Source organism: Macaca nemestrina, chromosome 6 (genome assembly GCF_043159975.1).
Source record: "Macaca nemestrina isolate mMacNem1 chromosome 6, mMacNem.hap1, whole genome shotgun sequence".
Lineage (NCBI taxonomy): Eukaryota > Metazoa > Chordata > Mammalia > Primates > Cercopithecidae > Macaca > Macaca nemestrina.
In genome coordinates, this window is record NC_092130.1 from 156,929,334 (window position 1) to 156,943,583 (window position 14,250).

A 14,250-nucleotide genomic window follows, 5' to 3' on the forward strand; every position below is an offset into this window, starting at 1 on the left:
TTGGCCATCCCCACCTGAAACAAAGGCACTCTTACTAGGTAAGAACTTTATTACCTACAAGAAACTGAGACCAAATGCTAGATATCTCTTTTGGAATGACATTGACATACACAATTGATCATGACAAGGTATTAGACTGAGAGGTTGGTAGGGTTTCATGTGGAGCCCTACCATATGAACCTTTGTCTTATACTAACAAGTACCTGGGAAAATAAGTTTAGTTTATAATGTGGGACTTTATTCAAAAGTAGTGAGACAGCTTTATACCTTTACCATATGTTAAGTGTGAAGAAACTTGAATGTGTATGTTTGTGTACATTCAGTCAGCCTGTCATATATATGGGTTTTGCACCCACTGATTCAAACAACCATAGATCAAAAGTAGTAAAGAAATAAAAAAATAGAAAATAATACAAATACAAATATAGTATAACTATTTACATTAAATTTATAATAGGTAATATAAGTAATCTAGAGGTCATTTAAAACATTTAGAAAAGTATGGGTATGTTATGTGAAAACTCCATGATATTTTATATATGAAGCTTGAGCATTTATGGAATTTTGTATTTCTGCAGGTTCCTGAAACCCATACTCCACTAATACCAAGGAACTATACATACATATATATACACACACACATATATATACATACATACACACATATATATGTATGTTTATTTTTTTCCTCTAGCTACTGTGTACACAATTGATTTTTTAAAGGTGAAAGCGGAAGCTGGACAGCCAGTTGGAAACCCATTGCAGAAATTCAAGTTAAAATAGATGACCAGAAATGGTGGATAATATGTATGACTATAATAATCTGAAAAGTGGTATTGGTGATGAGCTCTATATGGAAAGATATTAAACAGACTATATTATTATTTTGTATACACAGAAGGATAAATACTGAACAGTTGGAATGCCTTGAAAGTGTAATTATTCCAGTAATTTCATTGGAGTTATAGATGAATAAAATAGGTAATAATTTTTTTTAGTCTAAAAATGTAGATACATAATTAGTCTAAGTAGATACATAATTTTCAAGGGAGGACCATATATGATAGTCAGGAAATATAAGCCCATCTGCACACACAATAAAAGTGGCAAGAAGGTATATGTTTTTGCCCGCATCCTTGGGAATATTTTATTAGTGTGGGGCAAGAATGGCAATGGAACAGGGCACACTTGGAAAGCTTGCTTCCTCTATGTCTTAGTGTGTTTTGTGTTGCTATGGCAGAATATGATAGATTGAGTAATTTATAAAGAAAAAAAAACATTTTTTGGCTCATGGGTCTAAAGGCTGGGAAGTCCTAGAATATAAAACCAGCATCTGGTGAGAACCTTCTTGTTGAATCTAAGTCATCCCATGGAATAAGGTGGATGGGCAAGAAACTGTGAGAACAAGAGAGTAAGAGGGGGCTGAAGTTAATTTTGTAACAATCCACTCCTGTAATAACTAACTCACTTTCACAATGACAACATTAATGCATTCATGAGAGCAGAGCCCACATGACCTCTAATTAAGTCATGCCCCTCAATCCTGTTGCATTGGGGATTAAGTTTCCAACACAGGAACTTTGAGGGACTCATTTAAAGCTTGGCAGTGCTCCAAGGCCTTAAGTGGTTAAACTAGGGCTCTGAGCATTATAAAGCTATCAATATTGGTAGCACATGTGAGGTGCTGAAACATGGAGTACATTTTAAAGTCAGAGTTAGCAATTAAGGCAGAAAGTCAGTGTGTATATAAAAAAACTGTGAAGTTTGTTGAAACTGAAGAGATGGTTTTTCAGATGGGGTGGTGGGTATATGCAGGCACCTGGAGAAAGACAGATATTCTAAAGTCAGTGGTAGAAAAATGCTCTGGTTAGAAATACAAAAATCTTCATTTCTTTTTAGGATTATCCACTAACCTTTTGTGATAGGCTGAAAAATGCCTTCCCCTTGCCAAAGACAGACATGTCCCTTCCCTTATCCCTGAAAACTGTATTTTGCCTCATATGGCAAAGGACATCTGCAGGTGTAATTAAGGAACACAAAATGGAAAGATTACTCTGGATAATTCAGGTGGGCCATGATAGTATTGAAGTTTACATAAGCCCTATGATTGTAGAACACAGTGAGAGCTTAAAAAAAAATCTCTCTACACTTCTATTTTCTGGAAAAATGGCTACTGCAAAAAATCCCTCTTCTCTATGTGACTTAGATAAAACTCACATATCACACCCCCTTGTTTACATATAACAACATCAGACACACACTTTCTTAATTGTCCTTATTTACCCCATAAATGATTAGTTGAACTGTTTTGCCCACACTGATCAATCAGAACAAAATCATTCTTAGCCAGACCTTAGTTAAAATTCTCTCTTTCCCCAGGACCCTGAACTTCGATCACACTCAGCAAACACAACCCTCCTTAAGGGGCTGTCTTAGGAAACACCCTGGCCTTGGGGTTAAACATTCTCTGATCTACTACCTAAGCACACTACTCTTTTATTCCACTTCCTCACACCCTCTATCTTTGTTTACTTCTCCCATCAAAAAAAAAAAAAAAAAATCTTACTTTGCCTGACTCCTGAGACACTTGTATGTTTTATTCTTAGTGTAGTTCTCCCTATTGCAGTAATATTTTCAAATAGCATACTGGTTTCCTTTTACCTGACTCCAAACTTGCTTATAGTTGTACAGCCCAATGTAATGACAAGATTGCTTACAGCAGGGAAGCAGTGAAGTTGGACTGAGAGAGAAGATGTGATGACAGAAGCAGTGGCTGGAGTGAGGCCAACACAAGGCGCCATGACCATGAAATGCAGGCAACTTCTGGAGTCTGGAAAAGGCCAGGGAATGGGTTCTCCCCTAGAGCCTCTAGAAGGAAGCAGGCCAGTAGATGCCTTGACTTTAGCCCTGAGAAACTGATTTTTCTATTTCTGACTTACAGAATCTCTAAGATCATAAATATATGTTGTTTGAAGCCACTAAATTTGTGGTAATTCATTGCAGCAACAACGGGAAATTAATTCACTCCTCCTGTAAGTTTGGCCAAAATATTTTGAAATTTCTGTGTGTAAAATGACTGCATTTGGATGGGTTAATTTCTACGGATATTTTTAAGTCTAATCTTCTGTGATAGTATTGTGATCAAGACTAAGCAGCACCATTTTGCAAGTTTGAATGTAGACATTAGAAATCATGGATCAAGGTCTGGCAGGGTGACTCACACCTATAATCTCAGCACTTTGGGAGGCTGAGGTGAGTGGATCATTTGAGGGCACGTGTTCCAGACCAGTGTGAGTGGTTAACATGGAAAAACCCCATCTCTACTAAAAATATGAAAATTAGCCAGACATGGTGGTGTGCACCTGTAGTCCCAGCTACTTGGCAGGCTGAGGCATTAGAATTGCTTCAGCCCAGGAGATGGAAGTTGCAATGAGCTGAGATCAGGTTACTGCACTCTAGGCTGGGTGACAAGGGAGACTCTCTCAAAAGAGAGTCTATAGATATAGATAGATATTCTCTCTCTCTCTCTCTCTCTCTCTCTCTCTATCTATATCTATCTATCTGTCTATCTATCTATCTATCTTTCTATCTATCTATCTATATCAAGTACATCAACAGGAAGATGGTTTGGTCTAAGTAGAAAAGGTGGTATAAATATGCTAAGAAGAATGAGGGCATTTCAAATTTTTGGTGTCATGTACTTATGATTAAATCAGAAAAAGACTAGGCAGCTATGATAGAATAGAAACATGGGATTATAAGGATTCAGAAACAAAACCCAATTACCAAGTAAATTAAAAACTTACATAACCAGAGGAAGAGCTCAGTCACCAAGATAGTGGTTGAGAGGTAATGCTAGCAGCAGCAAATCCAATAGGTCTTCAACAAACTTGATTCTGTCCCTTCCAACCCTTGACTTGGGATTTTTATACTTTGGCTTGCTTCCGGGCTTTGCATCTCTCCTGTCTTAATTCTTCCTTTGGGGTGGGCTGTCTGCACGCTCAGTGACCTGGCAGCACTTGGGAGGGGCGCATGTGCAGTGCATTTACTGAAGTTGTGCACATGCTCATTTGAGGCATTTTTCCTTGACCAGTCAAGCATTCCTAAACTAAGGTCGTAGACCAATTAAACTCTGCCATTTTGCCTCTAGTGCTCGTGCTTAAGCCCATTCACCCAACTCCTGAGATCTTATCTGGAAGCTGCTGATCATGTTTCAAGTGTTTTCGACCTACCAGAAGAGTGCTTTTCCCTGGGCTTTTCCCTGGCTGGCTGCAACCCATTATCATTCTAGAGATAGTTTAACAACTATCTGACCATCACTGATGGTCACCTGACATTCCTGGTTGGTGGGAGCATGGCAGGAGGGCCTCTTCTGCCCTGCTCATGTCTGCCTAACTACTTACTTTAACAGTAAAAATGGGAGCAACTGCCAGGATGACTTCATGGAGATGCCATTCTCCATTCCTCTCAGGTTCAGAATTAGGTAGACCACAGAGTTATCAGTGGGCTGTTTACGAGGTCCAGCCCAAGCCTGGAAATGTGAGCCTCAGAGGTGGAACTCATGTAGTTCAGGAAGCAAAGTAATTTTAGAACCATGTCAGGAAAATTCAGAGCTGTGGCAATGTGTCAGTGTCACAAAAGCATAACCTTTTGTGTGAACTTCTGATAAAGCAGCAGTAATTACCACAAATTACCATTAACATATTTCAAAAAAGTAAGCCAATTAGTGATATTTTTAAGCTTCTCACAAGTCCTAGGACTTGAAAAATTATATATTCTTATGAATAAGATGCCTCTTAAAATACCAATATTTTTATACAAATTTATGTGTGAGCATGTGTGTGTGTATATGTGTGTGTGTGTGTGTGTGTGTGTGTATTATAAAGGGACATGAGCTTCTTATGAAGTGATAAGGTTATGTTAGTTGCCTCAGGCCATCACAACAAAATACAAGATACTGGATGCATTAAACAACAGAAGTGTGCTTTCTCTCTGTTCTGGAGATTAGAAGTCTCAGATAAGGGTGCCAGCCCAGTTGGATTGTGGTGAAGAGTCTCTTCCTGGCTACAGACTGTTCACCATATCCTCACCATTGGAAAGAGAACTCTAGAATCTCCTTCTCTTATGAAAAGGGAATCAGTTCTATCTTATCAGGGATCCATTCTTAAGACTTAATTTAACCTTAATCACTTCCTTATAGGCTCTATCTCCAATACACTCACACGAGGGGTTAAGGATTCAATAAGTGAATTGTGAGAGAACAGGATTCCATCCACGCCAAATATAGTGTGAACATATCATGCATATTTAATTTAGGATTTTATAGCATTGCATTAAATAAATCCTGTTTATTTTGGTAAAAACAAGGTAAAAATATGTAATATAAATAAAATTACCTATATTCTTACTCCCCAGGAGCAGATAATGTGGTAACATCTTTCATTACTGTTATATTTCTATTGATGCTAACTTTATAGGTTAAAAAAATTTAAAAATTAACGTTAGAGAACATATTATTTCTCTATCATGATAAGCTTTACCAAAATAATGTTTTAACAAATTTAAAATATATTAAAGAATATGTGGGCAAAAAAATGGGTGGGTATAAATATACATGCCTTTTTCATCTTTCAGGAATCCCTCTGATCACTTGTTTCTTCACAAGAAGAGGACATAATAATCCAATACATCAGGTTCTCTCCACTACCTACTCTGATATTCTGTCTTTATATCAGAGCCTTTTAGTACAACCAGGATCGCTGGTTTCCACAAATGGGTTCCAGGTACACCAAGACACAGATGCCCTCAGTGAGTGTGTGATCTCCTGAGTGGGTTGCGGGCACTGAGGGCTTCGTGTGCTGCAACCTGAAAACATCTGGGAATCGTTGCTTAAGTCTTATGTTATAAAAATACGGTGGTGAACATATCTGTGAGCAAACCTTCAGTGTTTCATATATTTTATTAAAATAAATTCCCAGAAATAAATGACTGGATAAGGAGATAAAGGCTTCCAAGCAAATGTTATGTATTACAAGACAGCTTTTTATAAAAGTTGCATCAATTTACACCTACTATAATAGAGTGAATTGTATTCCCACAAATTCGTGTGTTGAAGCTAAAACCCAGGAATTTGGGGACAATACAATTCCCAAATTTCTGTATTTGGTGATAGGCCCTTTATGTAGGTAATCAGGGTTACATGAGGTCATAAGAGTGGGGTTCTAATTAAATAGAACTGATGTTTATATAAGAGGGACAAACACTCACATTCTTTCTCTCCCTCTCTTCCATGCAGAGAGGAAAGACTCGTGAAAGCGTAGTGAAAAGGTTGCTGACTGCCCACCAGGAAGACAGTCTACATCAGTAACTATATCTTCTAGCATCTTGATCTTCGATTTTCAGTCTCCAGAACTAGGAGAAAATAAATGTCTGTTGTTTAAGCCACCCGATCTGTGTTATTAGGGCAGCTCATGCAGACTAACACAACGACTAACAAAGTATGGTCTCCATTATCCCACATAGCTACCTAATCTTTATCCAAATATTGAGAAAAAGAGATACACACACACACATACACACACACACAAATACAGAGAGAGAGAGTGATCAAAGGAGATGGAGAAGGAGAAACAAAGTTAAATAAACTTAACTATAATATCTTTGATACTATATAAATTCATAAAAGATATTTCATAAAAAATGACTTTAAATCAATTCATTTTAATTATCAATTAGCATTAATTTTACCTGCATGTTATTTAAACTTAGAGAGACTGGAACACTCTGACCTGTTTAATGCATATTGCAATTGCCAAAGAAGGTAGTATTTGAAAGACAAACATACCTTTATAGATTTATTCTGGAGTTAATTATTAAGCGTGTAAAGAGGAAATTTTGAAGAAACAACTTTTGTCAATAAAGAGGTTTGTTAACATATTTTAGGAAAAGTGAATTGGTTTTGAGGCAGACAAAAAGCATTCTCAAAAGCTACCAGTAGATGGTGGAACAGGAGTAACCAAAATTGAGAAAACATCCATGTGTATTTTATATTCTCAATAATTACCTTTTGCTTTCTTTGTTCTGATGAGGGTTTTTTTTTTTTTTTTTTTTGATAAAATGTGACTTTAGGCCAGTCCAAGTGCAGTGGTGTTTACAACTAATTGATCATAATCTGTTACAGAGTTATTTGTTCCTTCTCCACTTCCACTGCTTCACTTGACAAATCTATATATATATGTGTGGTGTGTGTGTTATTTTGATATTAGTTTATGCATGTATAAAGTACACTTTAAAGTTCTATGTAGTGCTTTTAAGTTGTAATTTTTTTAAACAGAAAAGCATAAAAGATATTACACTTTATTTTTTCCCCTTTTTATCATCTAGTCACACATTTCAGGCAAAGTTTGCTTGTCTGTATGTCTTAATACTTCATATATTATATTTCTATAGTATATATATGTCTTTTTGTTTTAAATAGAGAACACCCACTTTTATAAATCTAAGTTATAAAAATGACATAGAAACATAAAAGAGAATGATTAAATTATAATTTAATCCATATTGGTCTATGTTAAAATATTTTTTATGATATAAACGTCTTTCTATGGTCGGATTAATCAATATGCTTGCTTTCCCTGTAGTATTAATAATATATGTTCAAGTATTTATATTGAATATGTACACAAAGTAATCAATTGTGATGTTCAACAATTATTTCCAGTTCTCACCTAGCAGTCTTATATAGGATCACCAGTCCCTATTCTTTTCTGATGTAAAGTGCAGCCCACAACCTATTTTTGACATATTGTTTTTCATTGAGTAGTTTTCTGAACCTGTATGAAATTCATCTGTTTTTTTTTTCCTGCAAAAATTTAACATTATTGATTAAATCCATTAATATTTGTTAAGAAAATAAGACAGTACCTGGTACCTATAAAGTACCAGATAAAATGTTATTAATGCTCATTAGTAACCCATGGAGTTGGATATCTATAAATATCTGATCTCTACCACCTCAATTCAGTGAGATTTTCATCTCTGGAATAGTGTCTGGGAAGTGTCTCTGATTGGAAACCTGGGAAAACATAGGGCTCATGTGACTTACTTTTATTTGACAAATAAAAATAAATCCAGACTTAATAAGAGATAACGAGATTTTTTTTTACTGGAAGAATTGGGGTATTGCCAGAACTAAATTACGAAAAAAGTGTCCTTTGAAGAAAGTCCTTGAAACATAGGTTTGAGACTTTCAAATCTTTCAGATCTTGAAAGATACCAGGGTAGCTTAGGGAGGGGTATGTTGGGGGACTATTTTCTTTTCAACAATTATGCTTTGCAATACATTCTGTGTCTGTAAACTTCACAGCCCAGAGGGAGTCGGGAAAGTCAGTCAGTATGTTTGAATGTGATGATGGTAAGAGTTTTGGGAGCTGGGAGAGGGGTAAGCAATTTGGATTGATCTATCGAAGTTGTTAGAGTATAACAGTGATTGGGGAAGAGTCCAGGACTTCAAGGGTTAGTCCTTTGGGGTGAACATGAAATATTTACATGCCAATAAGAAAGTTAATATCTGTCTAATGGACTAGTGGACAATAAACACTTACATTGGACATTTTGGGGTGAAAGAGATACAGAAAGTGGTTGAGAAAGGGTAAAGTTATGTGGCAAGTTTTCCCATCCCACCAGTGAGATCGTTGATATATTCTCAAGGATTATGATGGGATCATATAAGGTCTTAAAGTAGCACAAATGGCTTTAGTGTCTGTCAAAAATGTGGAGGGGTGTCCATTGACTGAGACTATTATTTTATCCAGTTAGTTTAAGGGTTTTTGAGGGGCACATAGGACCATATCCTTCAAAGATATCACTGAGACTTTTGAGTTTGATAAATTATCTTCCTTTTTGCATAGGCATTAGCCCAATGTTTCTTTCCCTTAGAATATCTAAGGTTGACCCAGTATGTGGGACATAGTAGGGAAGTTAAGGTAATGTGAAGACCTTGGAATGGATTTGAAGGACCTGAGAGAAAAAGAGAGAGAAAAGAGAATAGCTGGGAGTGCCTTTGAGGTTGGAGTAAGTGAGAAATAAAAGAGTAGTAAATACACATAAGTCTACTTAAGTAATACACAAGTAAGGATAAGCAGGAGAAATAAATTCAAAAGAGCTATTGTACAGGAGAGTATACTGGACTTTTTGAAAAATGCAAAAAAGTAGATCTCACCACAAAAATAATTGTGTTAGGTAATAAATTTGTTAATTAGCTAGAGTTAACCATGTTACTATATATATATTTATCTCAGAACATATATATATATATCAGAGCATATATATTTTTATGATAAATACATATGTTATTTGTGAAATCAGAAAATAACAAAATAAATATTTGAGGGAGACAGAATATTATTGAGAGATTAAATAGGCTCAAATTAAGTAGATCAAGATTGCTGAATGTCCTAATTAAACTTACACTGAGAAAGTTGCTTTTTGGTTTACACATTCCATCACAAATAAGCAGACTGTTGATTAATAATCAGACAATTGATTCTAGGGGAGGGCACAAGAACCTCAAAAAGGCCATTTCAGTTCTACATTATTCTTAGAAATATGTGTCATTGGAGATATTTAACAGAGGTAGTGCATTACAGAGTATATAACCAGTGGGAGAAGAGAATAAAGGGTACCCATACAGTGAGCTATGCACAGGACTTAATTATTAAACAGAGATAAGACTTTGAAGAACTAGGAAAGATTCCCTCTCAACCCAAGATTTCCTTGCACAATCCTATGTCCGATAAGCCAGAGAAACATTTCCATGAAATTCCAGCCTGGAAATTTGAAGAAAACCAGAAGAGGCTGCACAGAAAGGCCAAACAGAAGTCTCTTTGCCTAAAGGAGTTAAAGTAAAATCCTTCCTGTGTTTCAAGAGACAAAACATCTGTAGACTGGATTGAGTGTTGAACTCACCAAAAATTCACTTTACCAATTAAGATAAAAGGAGTTCAAAGGATTTGCAAGTTTCCATTACCTGGTCAGAATGAGAAGGTTTCATAGTTGAGACCCAGTGTTGATCCTAATTGCAGCAACAGGAAATTGTCAACTAAAAACTTATTTGGAGTTAATATAAAAATTATTTAAAATATTTTGCAATAAAATATCTATAAACAAAAGATTTGCAAAATTCTTAAGGAACAAGCAGGAAAAAAAGGCGTTTCTTTTATAGGGAGAATAGAACAAGGGTAGCAGGAATCAAGATTAGGGATTAGGATCTAGAAGGTTTCCCTGAGGTCTGTTAATTATTGTTGAGGCAGCTCTGCATTCCTGTTCCGCCCAGCGCTGAGGACAGTAACAGGGTCAGGGTCTTTTGGGTTGTTTTGTATAGAATGTAAGTTAATGTGAGGTAAATATAATGTGTGATGGTTAATTAGTGCATCACAGACTTATTAAATCAGGCTTTTTTCAGAGATACTGAACCAATGGCCTGTGTGTGTCTGTGTGTGTGTGTCTGTGTGTGTGTGTGTGTGTGTGTGTGTGTGTGTAGATTTATTTTAAAGAGTTTTGTGATTATGGAGGCTGCAAAGTTCAAAATCTGCAGAGAGGGCTGGCAGGCTGGAGACCCAGAAAACTTCATGTTGCAGTTCATGTTCCGAGATCATCTGTTGGCAGAGTTATGTTCAGGTCTTGTATTGTGGGATGAGGCTGACTTACAGTTTAAAAGGTGATCTTATTTATTCAAAATCCACTACTTCAAATTTCAATTTCAGCCCAAAACGTCCTCAAATAAACCTCTAGAAAGTATTTGACCACATATCTGGGCACTGTGGTCCTGCTGAGTTGACACACAAAATTAAACAGTACAATGAATATGAAGACTTTTGCCTTTCTTCCCTAATGCAGTGCAACTCAAATAGTAATATGCATAGGATCATGTGGGATATTTTGTATATAGCTGCGATCCCAGAAACCTGCAGTTAGTATTGCAATTCATAAACCTCTCATAATGGAGATGAATTAATGACTTTAGCAGTCTCAAGTGGGTAGGAGATTCAGATACAGGTGGTCAAACACCTTTCTTTGAGAAGCACTATTAGTGATTTTCTTCTGACATTTAGTGTTTAATTAATGTTATATGAAACTGTGGAAATTTCAAGCACCTGCAATTGTTTATCATGGTCATGTTTAATGATCTGAAAATAACATGTCATGTATATAATACGCTTTTAATCCATTTATTAATTTTAACTTTTTAAATTACTAATTTACTAGGCTTATTATGCTTGCATTTTTTACTGCTGTGAGTAATAAGACTTGTTAAAATGTAAACTCTAAATATCATCCCCTGTAGATATTCTTTTAGTTGCTTTATTTATTTATTTATTTATTTATTTATTTAAGATGGAGTCTCACTCGTCACCCAGTCCAGAGTTCAGTGGCCCAATCTTAGCTCACTGCAACCTCCGCCTCCTGGGTTCAAGAGAATCTCCTGCCTCAGCCTCCTGCATAGCTTGGAGTACAGACACACACCACCATGCCCAGCTAATTTTTGTATTTTCAATAGAGACGGGGTTTCACCATGTTGGTCAGGCTGGTCTCAAACTCCTGACCCCGTGATCCGCCTGAATCAGTCTCCCAAAGTGCTGGGATTACAGGCATGAGCCATCACTCCCAGCCACTAGTTGCCTTATTTATTTAATGTTCACTTATTGTCAGTGAATTAGCTTAATGATGATACCAAAAGACTAGCAATTCACTCCTTGGAATATGTATAGGTTTTACAAAGTGTATAAATACAACTGTCTACTCAATTTATTTATTTTTCTATATTTTCAACTTTTGAGTTCAGGTGTACATGTGCGGGACGTGCAGGTTTGCTACATAGGTAAATGTATGTCACAGTGGTTTACTGCACAAATCATCCCACCACCGAAGTATTAAGCCCAGCACCCATTAGCTATTCTTCCTGATGTTCTCCCTCCCTAAGTCCCTACAGTTACCCAGTGTGTTTTGTTCCCCTACCCAATATATCCATGTGTTCTCATCAGTCAGCTCTCACTTATAAGTGTGTCTACTCAATTTCAATTTAAAATTAGAAACAAAAATACAATGCCTATACATGAGATATACATATTAATTTAACAAAATACCTAGCAGTTTGGATTTTCATACAATTAAAGGATAGTAATATTTACCAACCCGTGGATATTTAGAAAATATGTCACCGGATGGTCATGTAATATTCTTGTTGGGTGTGGGACCCTCTCCTTCCCTGCTCATGTCTGAGTAACTACCAACTGTAACAGTCTGATAAGATACTTGATATAATTTCAATTTTCTCAAATTTATTCAGAGGAGACTCATTGGCCTATTATATGATCTATCTTAGAGAATGTTCCATGTGCTGATGAAAATAATGTTTATTCTGCAGTTGTTGGGAAGAATGTTCTCTAAAAATTTGTTAGGTCCATTTATTTTAAGGTATTGTTTAAGTCCATTGTTTCTTTGCTGAATTTCTCTCTTAATAATCTGCCTCATGCTGCCAGTGGAGTATTGAAGTCCCCTGCTATTATTGTGTTGCTGTCTATTCCATTTTGCACATCTTGTAGCAATTATTTTCTAAATCTGGGAGCTCCAGTGTTAGGTGCATATAAATTTAGGATTGCAATATCTTCCTGTTCAACTAATCATTTTATCATTGTACAATGTCCTTCTATGTCTTTTTGTACTGTTGTTGCTTTAAAGTCTGTTTTGTGTGATGTAAGAATAGCTGCTTCTGTTCACTATTGGTTTCCATTTGCATGGAATATCTTTTTCCACACCTTTACTTCAAGTTTATATGAATCCTTAATGTGTTAGATGAATCTCTTGATGACAATAGATATTTGACAGGTTTTTTTTAAATTATTCCCTCTGCCATTCTTTATCTTTTAAGTGGAGCATTTAGGGCATTTACAAGACAAAACAGGGCTCTATAACACCCCTAAAAAATCACACTAGCTCCACAGCAATAGATCCAAACAAAGAGAAAAATTTCTGAAGCGTCATATAAAGAATTAAAAAGGTTGATTATTAACCTACTCAAGGAGATACCAGAGAAAGTTGAAAATCAATTAAAGAAATTTAAAAACACAATCTAGGATACGAATGAAAAATTTTCTAGATAGATAGATATTATAAAGAAAGAACAACCACAAGTTCTGGAAATGAACGATATACCTATAAAAATACAAAATGCAGTGGAAAGTTTCAACAACAGACTAGAACAAGTAGAAAAAAGCATGTCAGAGCTCAATTTTCCCTACTGGAAATTTATTGCCTTCCCCACTACTGGAGGTTTGTGTGTGCTCAACTTACCCTACATTGCAGAAAGATGACAAGCTAGCGCTCTGGCCTCTTTTTTAAGGGCACTAATTGCATTCATTAAGGGACTACCTTTATGGCCTAATTACCACCCAAAGGATCCAACTCCAAAGAGGATCATATTGAGGATTAGATTTTAATATTGAATTTTGGGAGATACACAATATTCAGTTTGTAACAACATATATATAAATACTGAATTGATTATTTATACTGTAGGAGAAAAATTAAGTTTATTTGATTGTAGACATCAAATAGTCTGTATCCTAAAAGTTTGTAGCTTCAACTGTGTCATAAATCACGTATCTTTATTTGTGCAGGTTTGTATCCACTGGTTTAGTCTACTTCTCTGTCTACTATGATACCAACAAAACATCCTCTTTTTGTATTTTAAAAATAATTTTAAAGCATATTTATGTAGAAAAATTGAAACATTATAGAATGCAACTGTTTAAAGTATATAGTCAATAGTTTTTAGCACAATCGTAGAGTTGGGAAATAATAAAGTATTCACTACAATGAGAGTCAAAAACGTTGAGGTCTTGTGGACAAAGACTTATGGATAGGTGCAAAACATAAATCCTCTTTTGCAACACAGAACTAATAGTTCAGTATGAGTTTTGATACATATAAGAAGGGATATTATGATACCTGAGACAGTTAACTGATGGGGGTATTGATAGCCATAAATGTTGGTTCCAGGCCAGGCACAGTGGCTCATGCCTGCTCAAGCCTGCAATCCCCACACCAAGGTGGGAGTATTGCTTAAAACCAGGAGCTCAAGACCAGCCTGGGCAAGATAGTAAGAAACACTTCATCTCCACAAAAATTTAAAAATTAGCTGGGTATTGGGGCATGTGCCTGTAGTTGCAGCTACTCAGGAAGCGGAGGCTG

At 36.0% G+C, this 14,250-nt stretch overlaps 1 pseudogene; it reads left to right on the forward strand.

The window, feature by feature from the left end:
- Positions 1 to 13,907: 13,907 nt before the first annotated feature.
- Positions 13,908 to 14,000, forward strand: LOC112425112 (small nucleolar RNA SNORA40; annotated as a pseudogene).
- The last annotated feature ends 250 nt before the right edge of the window (positions 14,001 to 14,250 follow it).